This window comes from Aquila chrysaetos, chromosome 3 (assembly GCF_900496995.4).
Source record: "Aquila chrysaetos chrysaetos chromosome 3, bAquChr1.4, whole genome shotgun sequence".
In the NCBI taxonomy this organism is placed as follows: Eukaryota; Metazoa; Chordata; class Aves; order Accipitriformes; family Accipitridae; genus Aquila; species Aquila chrysaetos.
This window is the reverse complement of record NC_044006.1, coordinates 46,203,835-46,216,737: the sequence shown is the minus strand read 5'-3', so window position 1 is coordinate 46,216,737 and position 12,903 is coordinate 46,203,835. Positions and strand designations below refer to the sequence as shown.

The 12,903-nt window shown below is 40.6% G+C and overlaps 1 protein-coding gene across 2 annotated transcripts in view; it reads left to right on the top strand.

Moving 5' to 3' along the window:
• The window catches only part of BZW2 (basic leucine zipper and W2 domains 2), a 59,347-nt gene that overhangs the window by 6,551 nt on the left and 39,893 nt on the right, over positions 1-12,903 (top strand). The window contains exon 1 of one of the 2 annotated variants that reach the window (XM_030008901.2): positions 12,733-12,753. The exons of the other annotated variant lie outside the window; for it this stretch is intronic. The gene's annotated coding sequence lies outside the window, so the exon portion shown is untranslated. Of the gene's footprint in view, positions 1-12,732; positions 12,754-12,903 lie in introns of those variants that run through there. 2 annotated transcript variants of the gene reach the window in all.

The following is a 12,903-nucleotide window of genomic DNA, read 5'->3' as shown; positions in this document are numbered from 1 at the left end:
GGCAAAGGGAAAGTAGTTAAGGGGTAATAAGCTGGTCATGAGTCAGTATGGAAGCTGAAACCTGGCTAGTGGCTGATACACACGGTAAGAGCTTTTTTTCCTTTTGTTCAGTCTTGTTCCCAGTCCATCTTTAGATATGCTTTTCGCACTAAGTACATTTTAATATAGTAAAAAAACTTCCTCACTTGCCATAGAAAACAAATAATCTTTTGTTGAGTTATGTATTTTGGTTTTTAACTTCCCAGAAGTCAGGAAAATTTTTCCAGGAAGTAAATCAGTAATAAGTCCTACCGTAATAGGGACTTTGTCTGTAGGAGCTGTTAGTTGCTGTGTCTAAGAACTTTTGAAATTAGAAATGTGTTTTTTCCTAGTATGAAAGCTATAGAGTTTTCTGTAGGAATTTTAAGATTCATTGAGTACTTCATACATAGGCATGTTTGAGTCCTGTATAAGGATTTGCTCTGCAAAATCTGAGTTATTCTTAGGTCAGGTGGAGAAGTTTTGTATAGAGGTTGCTTGCAGTTACTGCAGACTCATAGTAGCAGACAAAGATTATTGCTTTTAGTCAGCCTCTAAGAAGGATGGATTACCTCTGGTGAGAATTAGAATTGAGGGCAGACAGGTCAGGCAAAGAAAATGCTAGACACAGCCTGGGACAGAGAGGTTGGTCAGGGACACAGGAAGGAAGCATCTCCTGTGATGTCTTGAATCCCGCGTTACACCCTTCTACAACTCGTTCAACTACTGCAGGCAGAACAATTAAATATGGCTTTGGGGTGGTACTGCATTGTAATAACCACTATTTCATGTGTTTTCCTTAAATGTGTTTTCTTTTCATGCAGAAAAAGAAGTCTAAGCAGTTCAAGAGTTTGTAATTTGCAGGCTTAAGTGATCCTTTCATTTTAGGTCTTGTTTCCATAAGCCCTCTACTTCTCTAGAAATGTTTTTAAGAGGGAAAATTCATTCAGTGCATTCAAGTTATACGTTAGTCATTTTTCTTCTGATAAGGCACAGGGGTGAAATCTTAGGAATGTGTTACTGAGTATTAGCATATACAGGCCTTGTCATTTATTCTCACTACCATTCATGTCTCGAGCGATAGAAAATTAGAAAAACAAAGTATGTTATGTGTTTTAAATACTCAAGGACTAGTAAGCCCTTTAGAAAGAAGAGGGGGTGGTGAGTTTCTTTTCAATCTACAACCTTCCCTATATGCACCAATACTGATATGAGTTTGGTTGGAGTCTTGTTGCTGGTTTTGTCCCATGTCTCTGCACCTCTCTGAGGTTGCTCCTGAAGCCTGTGCTGTTAAGTCTCTGACTTAGGTGTGCTTTGACTATATTAATCTTAATGCATGGTTTCCTGTGACCAAGACCTAAGGATCCCCAAACCATCAGCCAGTGCTATGGAGGAAGCCCAGTGTTGTGCTGTTGAATGCCATATTCTGCCTGAGATGTTTTTTTCCTACATTTTGTGGCAAAAAGAGGCCCCAGTCAGCAGGTCCCCAGGGCCACCTGAATCCTTGGCTCTGCCCTTGAGATTCATCGATCGTTCTGCGTGTCAGTCTCAGCTCCCTTCCCAGCACAGGGAAACACCTGCTCCTCCTGTGCTTAAGTACATGGATGAGGTCTTTTGCCAGGTTTTGAGTTTGGCTATCTTGTTTTGTGGAACTTTATTAGAAGACTTTTCCTGGAATTAGAGAAAGGAAAACGTACTCATAATTTACTTTTCCAAAGGAGTCAAGGGAAGGGCTTCATATTTTCAGTTGGTTTATTCCTGTTAAAATGTTGATTTGTGGATGCTGAAAAGTGCCTTCTTCCCAGTGTGCCCTGCTATCAATATGTCAGTTTGCATTGCTGTTGTGCTTCCAAGATCCTTCGTTATGATAGTGGACTGGTTGTTTAGTGACCTACACAGCTAAATCAACTAGGCTTCAGACTGTCAGGTCTGTCCTGTGATGAAGTTGTGAGATTCTTGAACTTTCATCTGTAAGCAGTGGTCCACAGCTCCCTGAAGCCAAATGTTTCAAGCCAAAGCATTTCATGGGTAGCCGGTTTGATGCTAGGATTAGTTAGTTAGGTTCCTGGGTATAGGAAGGCCTGATTCTCTCCCCATTTTCCTTTGTCTTGTCTTGTTAGTTTTAACAGTTGTTGACCTTTTCAGTCTGACCTGGCAGGTATCAGTGCAGTGTTGCGGTATGAGGAGACAACACAAAAAAATCTTTTGAAGCCAAGGGGGAGCAAGATGTCCATGATGGGGAAAAGGGCACTGTCTTCCCAGTGCAGACCAAGATGTTCCCCACTTATTCAACATCCTTGTTACTTTTTTTTTTTGTAATCCCAGTATAAATTACTTGGTTCCTGTTAATAACTAGGTTATTAGATTACTTGATAGCTACCTTAATTAGTGTTCTCAACAATTGGTTAACAAAGGTGCATATCAACATATTCTTAATCTGAAATATCAACTCTGTTTTTGCAGCATTGTCAAGAATAGAGGAAAAATACCACCTATTGCAGTGCCCCTGATTGAGAGTCATGTTGAATATCTGCTTTCTTTTATTTTAGATTTAAAAAAAATAAATTTAGATTGGCACTTCTGCTACCTTTGCATTTTATCTTCCATTAGCAAAGAACATATGCCAGGTTTTCTAGTTCTGCAACTCTACAGAGTGTATCAAACTAGGCAGAGCAACATTTGAGGTGGGATGGAAATGTGTTGGTCTGTATGGGCTTTAACAGTCAGTTCACTGACTTTGAGAATTTGTCTGTATCCATGACTGAACAGATCTACATTCTGAGATTTAGCATCACTTCACTTCTTAAAATTAGAAATAATTATTTTTTTTATTTTCCTCATTGTGTGATAGATGCAGTAGCTGCTCTTTGGCTACTGAAGGGCTTCTGTTTCTTTCAAAAAGACAGGAGGTGTTGCACTGGAAGGTATATGCCTGTTTTCACTGAAAGTTAATGTATTTTGTACAATCCTTTTCTAGATCCACATTAAAGAGCCCTAGGTTAACTGGCATGTCTTTCAGAGAAGCCTTTCATTGTGTTTTCTCAGTCCAGAAAAAAAAAAGTCCTTTAGCTGTCTCATTAGTAAACCTTTTAAATTCTTCATATCTTGCATCCTCATAGGAAGTGAGTTGTAGAAATCTGACATAATTTTATTGGCATTCTTACTCTCTTGTATGTACATATGTATGCATACGCCTACAGATATACATCCAGTGGAACCTTTATTAGGTCATCTGCAGAAGTAGGTTGCTGATATTGGTCTTTCCAGTGCATGAACAATGATGCTGTAAACAAGAAAAAAGATTTCCCTATTAATAGTGTCAAATATCATTGTGCCGAGCTGACATTGATACAGCCCAAACAACTGCAAAGCGGATGTATGCTGCTTCTGCCGAAAGAAGCCAGACTGGCTGGCATAGTGATGTTTTATGCCCATTTGAAAAGTTGTTAAACCTATTCCAGCTAGAAATCCATAACTCCTGCAGTAATGCTTGGCTTCAGAAACTGGGTTGGGTGTGGGTGGGTTGTTGTGGTCTGACGCTGAGCCTATTCTCTTAGCATATTTGTGGTACGCTGGATTTTGAAACATCTCTGCCAACAATGGAAATTCTGTGAATCATTTCAGAAAAGATAAACAAGCAGGTCTACTGAATTAACTATAGAACTGAATAATATGCCATTAGTAATTGTCCTGTACTCTTAACTATGCCTGAGATGTTTTTAGGTGTCACTGAGCTACAGACTTTCACACAGGTTGCCACCCTGCAGGTATGAATTTCTGTTGTAGAAGCTGATGGAGGAAGTTTGATCTAGTTCAAATACCTAAAAAGTGCCTAAAGCTGAAGCTGTGCACAAGAGACTCCCTTAAGATCTCACCCTAAAATGAGCAAGCAGAATGTTGTAGATAAACATTTCCAGAAAACAGCTTATGTTTCTCCATTGATGGTGAAAAGAGGCAAGGATCGCAGGGTCCGACTTAGGTGTCTGTTGTCATTCATTTTAAAGTTAGGTCAAATGCACGCCGTTTTTGGGTTCTGGCAGTTGACTGTTCGGTTAAGGAAAGCGGATATGGGTTTCGGCTTAGCTGATTGCCTCCTAAAATGGTCAACAGTGAAATGGGTAGTAGTCCTCACAACCAATAGCATTAATTAAATTGTCGGGGTTTGCACTGAGCTGAGCTTACTGACAGCTGTCCGTGCTTCCATTTCCCGTGCATGGGCACAAGGCGCTTCAGGAGCTGCTGCAGTGTAAACTGTACTGCCTGCAGGTGGGATTTGCTGTGTCTGTGATGGAGAGGGGTAAAATGTTATATACCTGCTCTGGTCTACATCTGGGTGAAGCGGATGTCTCTGACTCAATAACTTGTTTGAGCTTTTTGTGATGTGATTATGCTGTTAGCACATGACACTAATACTGGAAAATAGATACAAATTAGCAACAGGCTAATTACTCTTCTCCCCCCCCCCCCCCCAGCTTGGGTGATTTATATTGCTACTTTATTTGACTTCCTTTTGTGGCAATGTTTCTTAGTTCTGAGATTCTGGCCACCTGTGTATATAAACACATTTTTGAGAACTGAGTTTTCATCTGATTGCAGTTATGATCAAAATTGCTTGTAAATATATCTTTTTGAGGAGCAAAACTATCGGGATGCATTCATAGCATTCGTAACAGCCATTGCTTGCAATGCTGTATTTATAGATAGACTGTGAATTCTGTGCGTTAGTTTGATGGACTTCAAAGTCTACTGAATCTGGATTACCAACAAAGACATACTCTGGGGTTTATGCATTTATATTTTCAGATAAGTGTTGTGTTTAGTGTCATTTCTATCTTGATACAGCATGGAAGCAGACTAAGAAAAGGGAAACTGAACTGTTGAAATTGAGAGAAGATGTGGTGTTTTGAGCACTTCTGTGACTGTGTCCGTGTATGGTATATCAAAAAAGAGGAAACTTTGCCATACATGATTGCTTAGCATTTCAGCTTTTTGGTTACCAAACAGAGACTGATTTCCCAGTTTGTTCTGATGTGTGAATAGTGTCGGAGTCCCATACTCTCTGACCGGCTTCTTTTAGATATTCCACACATGGAGGGTGTGATGTTTAATATCTAATTTACTTATGTGAAGATAGTTGATGTTACATGGGTTTTCTGATTTAGCAGTGTGATACAAAATATACTGAAAACACAATACAAATGTAAGTTACACCTAACAAAGAAAAGCAATTACAATGCACAGTTCAATCACAATACCAATGTGATTCCTATTACCAGCCTCTACAATATGCTTATCGTCACGATGCTGGGCATCCCCAGTCACTGGGAAGAAATCCGTGGGCTGAATCACAATGTTCTGTACAGACTGGCTCAAAGCTTTTTGTTTTCATCACGGAAGACATCTAGTTTGAATGTTTTCCCTCATCTTAATAGAAGCAACCTAAAGTCCTCCTACAAAATTAGTAATACAACATGCCGACCCAGGTCAGTCTTCTCCTCACCTGGCCTTACTGAATTGCTGCCCAGCTCTCAGTGCTGTTGTCGTCATACTCCCAAGTGGAGTATGCTGTCATGGGTGAGTAATGCTTGTCTTGTGTGTTTGTGGATTTAAGAGACAGCCTTTCCTGAAGTACAGAGTGAGAAGGAGCGACATGGGATACATGATGCCTATAAGTTACCTGACCTCATAGCAAAGCTTGACTTACTGGAGAAATTGGCTTTTGTTCCAGAGCCTGGTCTCTGAAAGCGGCCTGTAGAGTTGGGTAGGTGTGGAAAAAAACCAAAAAAACCAAAAAAAACCCCCAAAACCCAACAAAAAAACCCAAACCAAAAAACCCCCCCCAACAACAACAAAAAAGAGGGGGGGTGTTGGAGGTGGGTGGTGGAAAGGAAAGGATGTGGTGGTGTAAAAATATAGATAGATGGGAGTGCTACATTTCTTTCTTTCATGCTCTTGTCATACTTACAGCAATTTTCAGCTTAGAAGGTTGTATCATCCCTGTGCTTAATAGCCCCTGATAGACTCTTCTTCCATGAACTCATCTAAGAGCTTTCAGGCTTCCGCACAGTGGTGAAGAAATGCCTTTCTGAAGTAAGGCTGAGAGTGCTGGTATGTGAGCTGCCAAGCAGTGGGTAGGATAGCAAGCGTGTCCCCCCTCTCTGCGTGTTCAGTCTGTAAATGCTGTTTTTCTGACTCACCTAGGATAATAGTTGATTGTATAGGCACCCCATGCCGTACACTGTTGGGTGGGTTTTGGGTTTGGTTTTTTTTCCAACACTCAACTTGTGGATGTGAATCAATTTCTATTGCTATAGAATTACCTTGGCTTGGTTTGAGAGGAATTGTATCCATCACTGCCTAGAAAATAACTATTTGCAGGTTGGAGCAATCCTAGTGTTGACTACTTTTATCCCCCACTCCAGGAATTTGTTCACCAAAACTAGTGTGTTCTGTCAAAATGTTCAACCTGCTCTGAGGAGGAGAAAGCAGCCGTAGGGAACGTGGGACTGGTTTTGGGATGCAGAGTAGTACAAGTCAGTTATGGACTCCTTTTCCATCCAAGTGAATGCTGCTAACAGCATAATCAGTGTTCACTGGTATGTTTGGAATAGTTGACATGGTGCAAAGCGTTGTGCATTTCCACTGCTCGCTTTTTGTGCTACCTCTTTTTAGCCAGAAATGTCACAATTCAGTATCTAGAAGCTGCTTTACTGTCCTGCAGGTAAAAAGCCATGTCTTAGCTTGGTGAACTCCTTTCCCTTGCACATGATTTGAAGAAATAATTAGGGAGTTCTAAGCTAAAACTTGCTTTACTGCTTACAGCAGTTGTCGTTTTATTAAAGCCAAGGCCTTCACCACTTGCAAGTATGTAGGAGGTGCTGGCTATTAATACATCCCTCCTCCGATTACTGTTTTTAGTTCATGAAATAATAAACTGTTAGCAACTGGGAGGCATTGCTTTCTGGAGAATGCACGCTTTGTATTTATTTTTTTTTTAATTTTAAGCTTAGCCCGTGTAATTTTGAAGACAATTTATGGATTTTCAAATGCTGCAGTGCTGTGTCCTGGAGGCACTGGTGATCTCCTGTGCTTTTGCTGCTGCTCAGAGCTTTGAGGTAGCTAGAAAAATGGAAGTGGCACATCTTCTGATTTTATTATTTGAGTTGTATGAGTAGGGTCAACACTGAGCAGAGGAGTGGTACTCTACACGAGAAAGCTGCTCTTTCTGCATTGGCCTTCATTACTGAGCTGTTCTTGTGTTGTCTTGTGTCTGACAGACTTCATTGCTGGGAATGAAGCTTCTGGTAATTTTTTTAGCACATTTTCTTCCAAATACTTGCATTTATTGGTTTATTGGAGACCTGGTTCAGGGGGACCTTATAAAGTAACTCCATTAATGATTTCTTCCAAGTGTACTGTGAACAGTGTCTAGTACAACAGTCTGCCGAACATTAATGAAGGATTGAACTAAATTGCAGCAGTACCTTTATAATCAAGTTTTTGCTGAATTTCGGCTACACCATTTTTCCTTTAGCAACATCATCTCTTACAGCAATTGCTGAGGTGGTTATATTTCTCAGGATAAACAGCGCATCCAGTGTCCCTCCAAATTCAAGAATCCTGTTCTAACATCTGCACAGTCCGTTGAAAGTGGCGTTGTATAAGTAAAAAACCTTGTTAGCTTTGGAAGAGTAGAGTCTTCTGCTTTTTTCAAAGTTCACCCAACCCTGATCTCTACCAATCCTTTTTATCCCCTTCTTTTTCTAAGAGATTTTCCTGCTGGCAAGGCATGCAATCTTGGAGTTGGATGACTTGCCATCACCTTAAAATAAATGTTAATTGGGTATGAACTGATCTCTAGCAATACACGGTCTCCGTTATCTCAGGGTACTCCAGTTAGGGGCACAGCAGCCTAAGAGAGCTTTCAACAGTCTGAGAAAAGCTCCTACTAATACCTTGTCCTTGAAGAATTACATCTAATTCTTCCTCTTAGTTGCTGAAAGAAACCTTGTTACTGAAAGATAACTTTTTGTGTGTGTCAACCCAAGTGTACAATTTCATTTTCTTGACTTCTATTTTCACCTGTCAATGATTAAGAATTTTTTTCTCAGTTTTTTTTTTTTTCACTGACTGTGCCATGACTCATGCGTTTTTCATATGGTTGCTGATTATGAGACAGAGAGGTCTGTTGCCTTGGTGGTTCAATTTACAGTTTTCTTGACCTTGTGAAGTGCATCTGGAGTGCTTTGGTCGGAAGGTTTCTGTCTTTCTTTTACCTTGTTATTCAGCTGAGCTGCTTCTGCAGAGGTTCTTGGTTAGTGACCTAAGAAATACCCGCTCTCCTGAAATATGTGCAGTGATTTAGATCTCTAATTCAGTGTGTGATTGTATATTAATTGGTGGCAGTGGGGGTTTTTTGACTATTTTTCGAGAAATGTCTTCATATTTAGCAGTTAGGTGATGAGATTTATGGTGCAAATTTTGGTGAGTTTGTCTTCTCATTTTTTTTCTGGGCTTACTTATTTCTCAGCTGGATAACTACTCACAGGTTTTATGCACAATTCTTGGCTGGAGAATCTTGCATGAGCACAGTTTTTTATTTTTTTATTTAATGTGTGGTAAGTTTCATTCTCTTGTATTTGTTTGTACTTGCTGCAGAATGAAACCAATTCCACTTGTTTTGTCTGTCCCACTAGGCATACTAATAAAGGACAAGTACTTTTATTGGATTGGACACTTACTCATTACTGTGGAAAAACACTGTCCTGTGATTAAAAAAAAAAAAAAAAAAAAGAAGAAAAAGAAGATGAAGTGCCTTAAGAGCTTCTGGAAGGCTCTTTTGGGAGACAGGGCATTCAGTGCATGTCGAAAACCTGCTACAACACTATCTTAAGGTACTACACATGGTAGCCACTGGTGACTAGGGCATGCTTCCAAGTATGAAATCAAAGGTCAGTATCTAGTTGCTTTATGTACTGTAATGCCATAAGCAAAAGTAATCCATAACAGAAGATGTATTTTTCAGCAATAAACACGTGGATTAGCAGTATCCTTTTTTCATGTAAATATTAAAACATGCATTTGATTGTATTTACCCTGCGCATCGTTATGTGACTGCTTAGTCCTTGCATGTTGCCATTGAGGTCGTCTGTGCGATAAAATCAGTGAGGGGATTTTAATGTGGCAAGAACCTGGCTCTGGCTTTACTGTTTGTAATGAGTGGGACTTTTGGGATAAAGGTTTCATAAACATTGTAACTCTGCTGGTGGCTTCTATGGGCAAAATAGAAGGATAAACCTGGCTGCCAGTGCTGCTCTTCCTGCTGATTTGTACCATGGTTGAAGTTACAGACCTCCAGGTTATTAGTCACTTCTTAAAAAAACCTATGTTTTAGGAACAAAGGGCAAGCGTTGGAAAATGGTGATGAAATAGCACAAGTCAGCCTACATAAAGAAAACCTGGCATGTCTCACTAAGTGTAGGGGCTTGGTCTTGCTGACTCCCCAGATGTGCAATGAAGGAGAAAGGAAAAGCGGCTTCTTAGCACTGCTCTGGTCCCATCCTCAGCACTTGGGACCCTGGGATGCAGCAAACAGAGCTTATTTCCTTATTTTTCAACAGTACCGAAGTGAGCTTTAGCAGGAGTTAGGGAGCGTTGCTGCTGCTCTTCACATCGCAGGCTAGCCATCATACTGCCTCAGTATAAATATAAGTAAATAAAGCACTTTTCCTTCACACTGACCGAACCTGGGAAATGTTGACAGCCAAGGTGGATTTCATAGGCTTATGAAGGTGCGAAAACTGTGTAAAAGCAGAAAACGTTTCACAGCAGTCGTGGTGGTGAATGCTGCAGCAACGGTGCAGGCTGCGTGACCAATGTGCATTGCGGTCACTCGCCTCTTGCAGCGTCCAGGCGTTGGGAAGTGCCTGTGGAAAAGGAGGAGCTGCGAGAGTCCCCACAGGGTGGGGGTGGAAAGTGGGAAGCCTGACGACGATTTGGTGAGAACCAGTGGCTGCATTGCATCCGCTCTGTCCTGTCATCCCCTTACATCGCTCTGTTCCTCTGTACTGGTAATGATTTATGAGTTTTCCACCTACAGATTTTGTTAGCTCATAATCTAGCTGCCTGCTGCCTTCCTGGGGAGTGGAGACAGCTGCTGGCTGTGTGCTGACATGTTTCCTCTCCAGCAGAAGTGCAGGGGCAGCTCTTCCTCCATGCTGCTCAAGTTTGGTAATTTGCTTTTAACATCACTCCTTGGCTTGCTGCTGAAAGAAGAGGAAAACCCTCTTTAGGTTTTCATCCTAAGCCTAGAACTGTAACAGTGAGAGGATGAAAATGCCTAGTAACATTGCTGGGTGAAAAAGACCCAATAAAGCCTTTTAATGTCCTGGATATTCCACTTCTTGTGGGGAAAAAAAGATCAACCTTGATATTTGAGTTGGGGTTTTTTCCTTCATAGAAACTCTCCCTATCTATGCTTTTATTTTAATTGACTTTGCGATGAGTGCTCCTGTCTTGCATGATGTCTGAGCAAAGGAATGAGATGGAAATAATTCCTGCCAAGCATCTGTTTGCATGAAAGCTGGTGGTGCTGTGTTGGTGCTGCTCTGGCAGCTCTTTCCAGCACCCTGTCAATCAAATGCCACTGGCGCAAGTCCCCGCAGCAGCAGCATCCCGTGGGGCAGTGCCGCTAGAGCCCACTGTTGGGCTGCCCAAAGGGTCACTGCCTGCCCCCGTGGGCTCCCTCGCTGTTGTTACAGTGCCCTGCGTACATAGAGCCATAAAGTCTTGGTAGGGAGTTTTATTAAACAGTTGTTCTTTTTTTGATGTTGTCTGGCATTGATTTTCCTCTCTAGCTAAGGCATTGACGTTTCGCTGCTGTGAAGCAACTGTTCTTGAATTCATCGTGAGCGTGTTAATGTTTGAAGAATCTCAGATGATTCTGAGATTTCAGTTAAAAGAAGTGTAAAATGATGCTTAGAGAAATAGTACTGGTTTGGATAAAGGTTTTCAGGTTTGGTTTTGGTTTTTTTTTTTTTTTTGAGCAATATGTTTCCAAGAAGAAATGTTTCCAGTATTTTAGCTTGGTAGAAACTTCTTTAAAGCCTTGTCAAGGCTTTAAATAATTTAGGAGTTAATCATTGTAAGAATTTCCCTGTGGTATGGATAAAAGACTGCATTTTTCTAACTTGTTAAGCAAGTTCAAACTTGCAGAAGCTCTGAAGTAACTTTTACTTCATCTGTTGCTGGTTTTATAAATTAATTTTATTAATTAATGCTGGTTTTATTAATTAAATCTATTACAATTTTCATTTATTGTTTGAGACGGATTGGTCAATTATAGAAACTGCTATATCATATATGTCTAAATATCTACAACTGTAGATGTATCTCAGCTTTATTTTAACTGTTTAAGTTCTTCAGCATGTAAATGAGAAGCAGCTGTAGAGAAAGCTGAACTTTTGGACTTCAAGCAGTTTTAGGAGACTGTACCAACTCAACAACTTACGTATTTTTTAAGTGTGAATTGGTTTTGTAGAAGCCTATTAACAAGAGTGGGAGTGGAATTTGGGAAACTGGTTTAAGTCATGCATTTTTTAATTTTTCTGATGAATTTTGTAGCTGCAAGTTAGTTATCAGCAGGCTTAGACATTTTGAGGTTTGTGCAGAAAATGAGCCCCTTCTGGAGTGTGGTGCCTGGTTCCGTACTGCTTTCTGACGTCTCCCGCTTGAGTCAGCCCAGCCCAGCTTCTGACTTACCTGCTTATAAAATAAAAAGTATTTGGGTGTGGAATTTGAACACATGAGTTTTCTGCAAGAGGTTTTCTGGATACTAAAGGGAGAATCAAGAGTAAAGCATCTGTTGCCGAACTTCTCCCATCTTCTGCAGAAGAGCAGAGTCTGTGAAGGGAGTATGCTAAGGAGCTATCATTTCCACGTCTCTTTCTCTCTTTCCTGCTGGCAATTTGTGTGAATCCTGGAGGATGTTGGGCCGCACAATATAAGTTTGACTGGTGGTTTGAGTTTTCTTTTTGAGGCTATTTCATTCCTACCTATACCCATACCTATCCTTAAGATCTTTACTCCCCTGAAACCATTATGACTTCTCTAGCTGGCATTTCAAAATTTGCCTTTGGCTTTGACCTACCCAGATCCTGTACCTTTCAAAATGGAGACTATATGTAATAGTTCAAGGTCTTTTATGATTTCAAGGCTTTGTAGATATATGACACCTGAGAAGCAGGCTGCACTGTGATGCAATCAAATGTACTGTGCAAGTTTATATGCCGCCACCCTGAATATACAACCTTCAGCCATCACTTTTGTGCTGTGGTTGGTGTGTTCTTGATAAAAAAAAAAAAAAAGGTAGTTTTTGCATTACATTCATTCTTTTAAATTTTAAACTATCATCCAGGCACCTGTTATGGTGGCAACAGCACATTTGCAGTAGCTAGTGTCATTTGTAGTATAAATACATCCTGGGCTGGCATATAGATCACTGGGTTGGTTTTGCTCAGGGTCATGCTGCAGTTTCTTGATGAAAGTGCCTGTGTTCTCCCTGGGCCAGTGCTTGAGGGAGTGCCTTATAAAGCCTGACCCTCACTCGAGCAGATTAGAGTGCAGAGCACTTAAAGCTAAATATAGAAGAAGGCAGATCCTGTGTTCCTAGTAATTAACTATTCAAGAGTCTCTTCTGTTGCACTGAACTTCTAGTCATTAAATCTGCCACAAGTGGTGAGTCTAACTGCTTTTTTCATCTTGTTCTGAGCTGTCTTAAAGGGCATATTTTATATTCACAGGGAACAGTTTTAAAATCTGATAGTCAAGCTTCAGGTGCGTGCAACTCTTCTCGCAGTTTAAAAAGACACTGCATCAAAGGAAAGG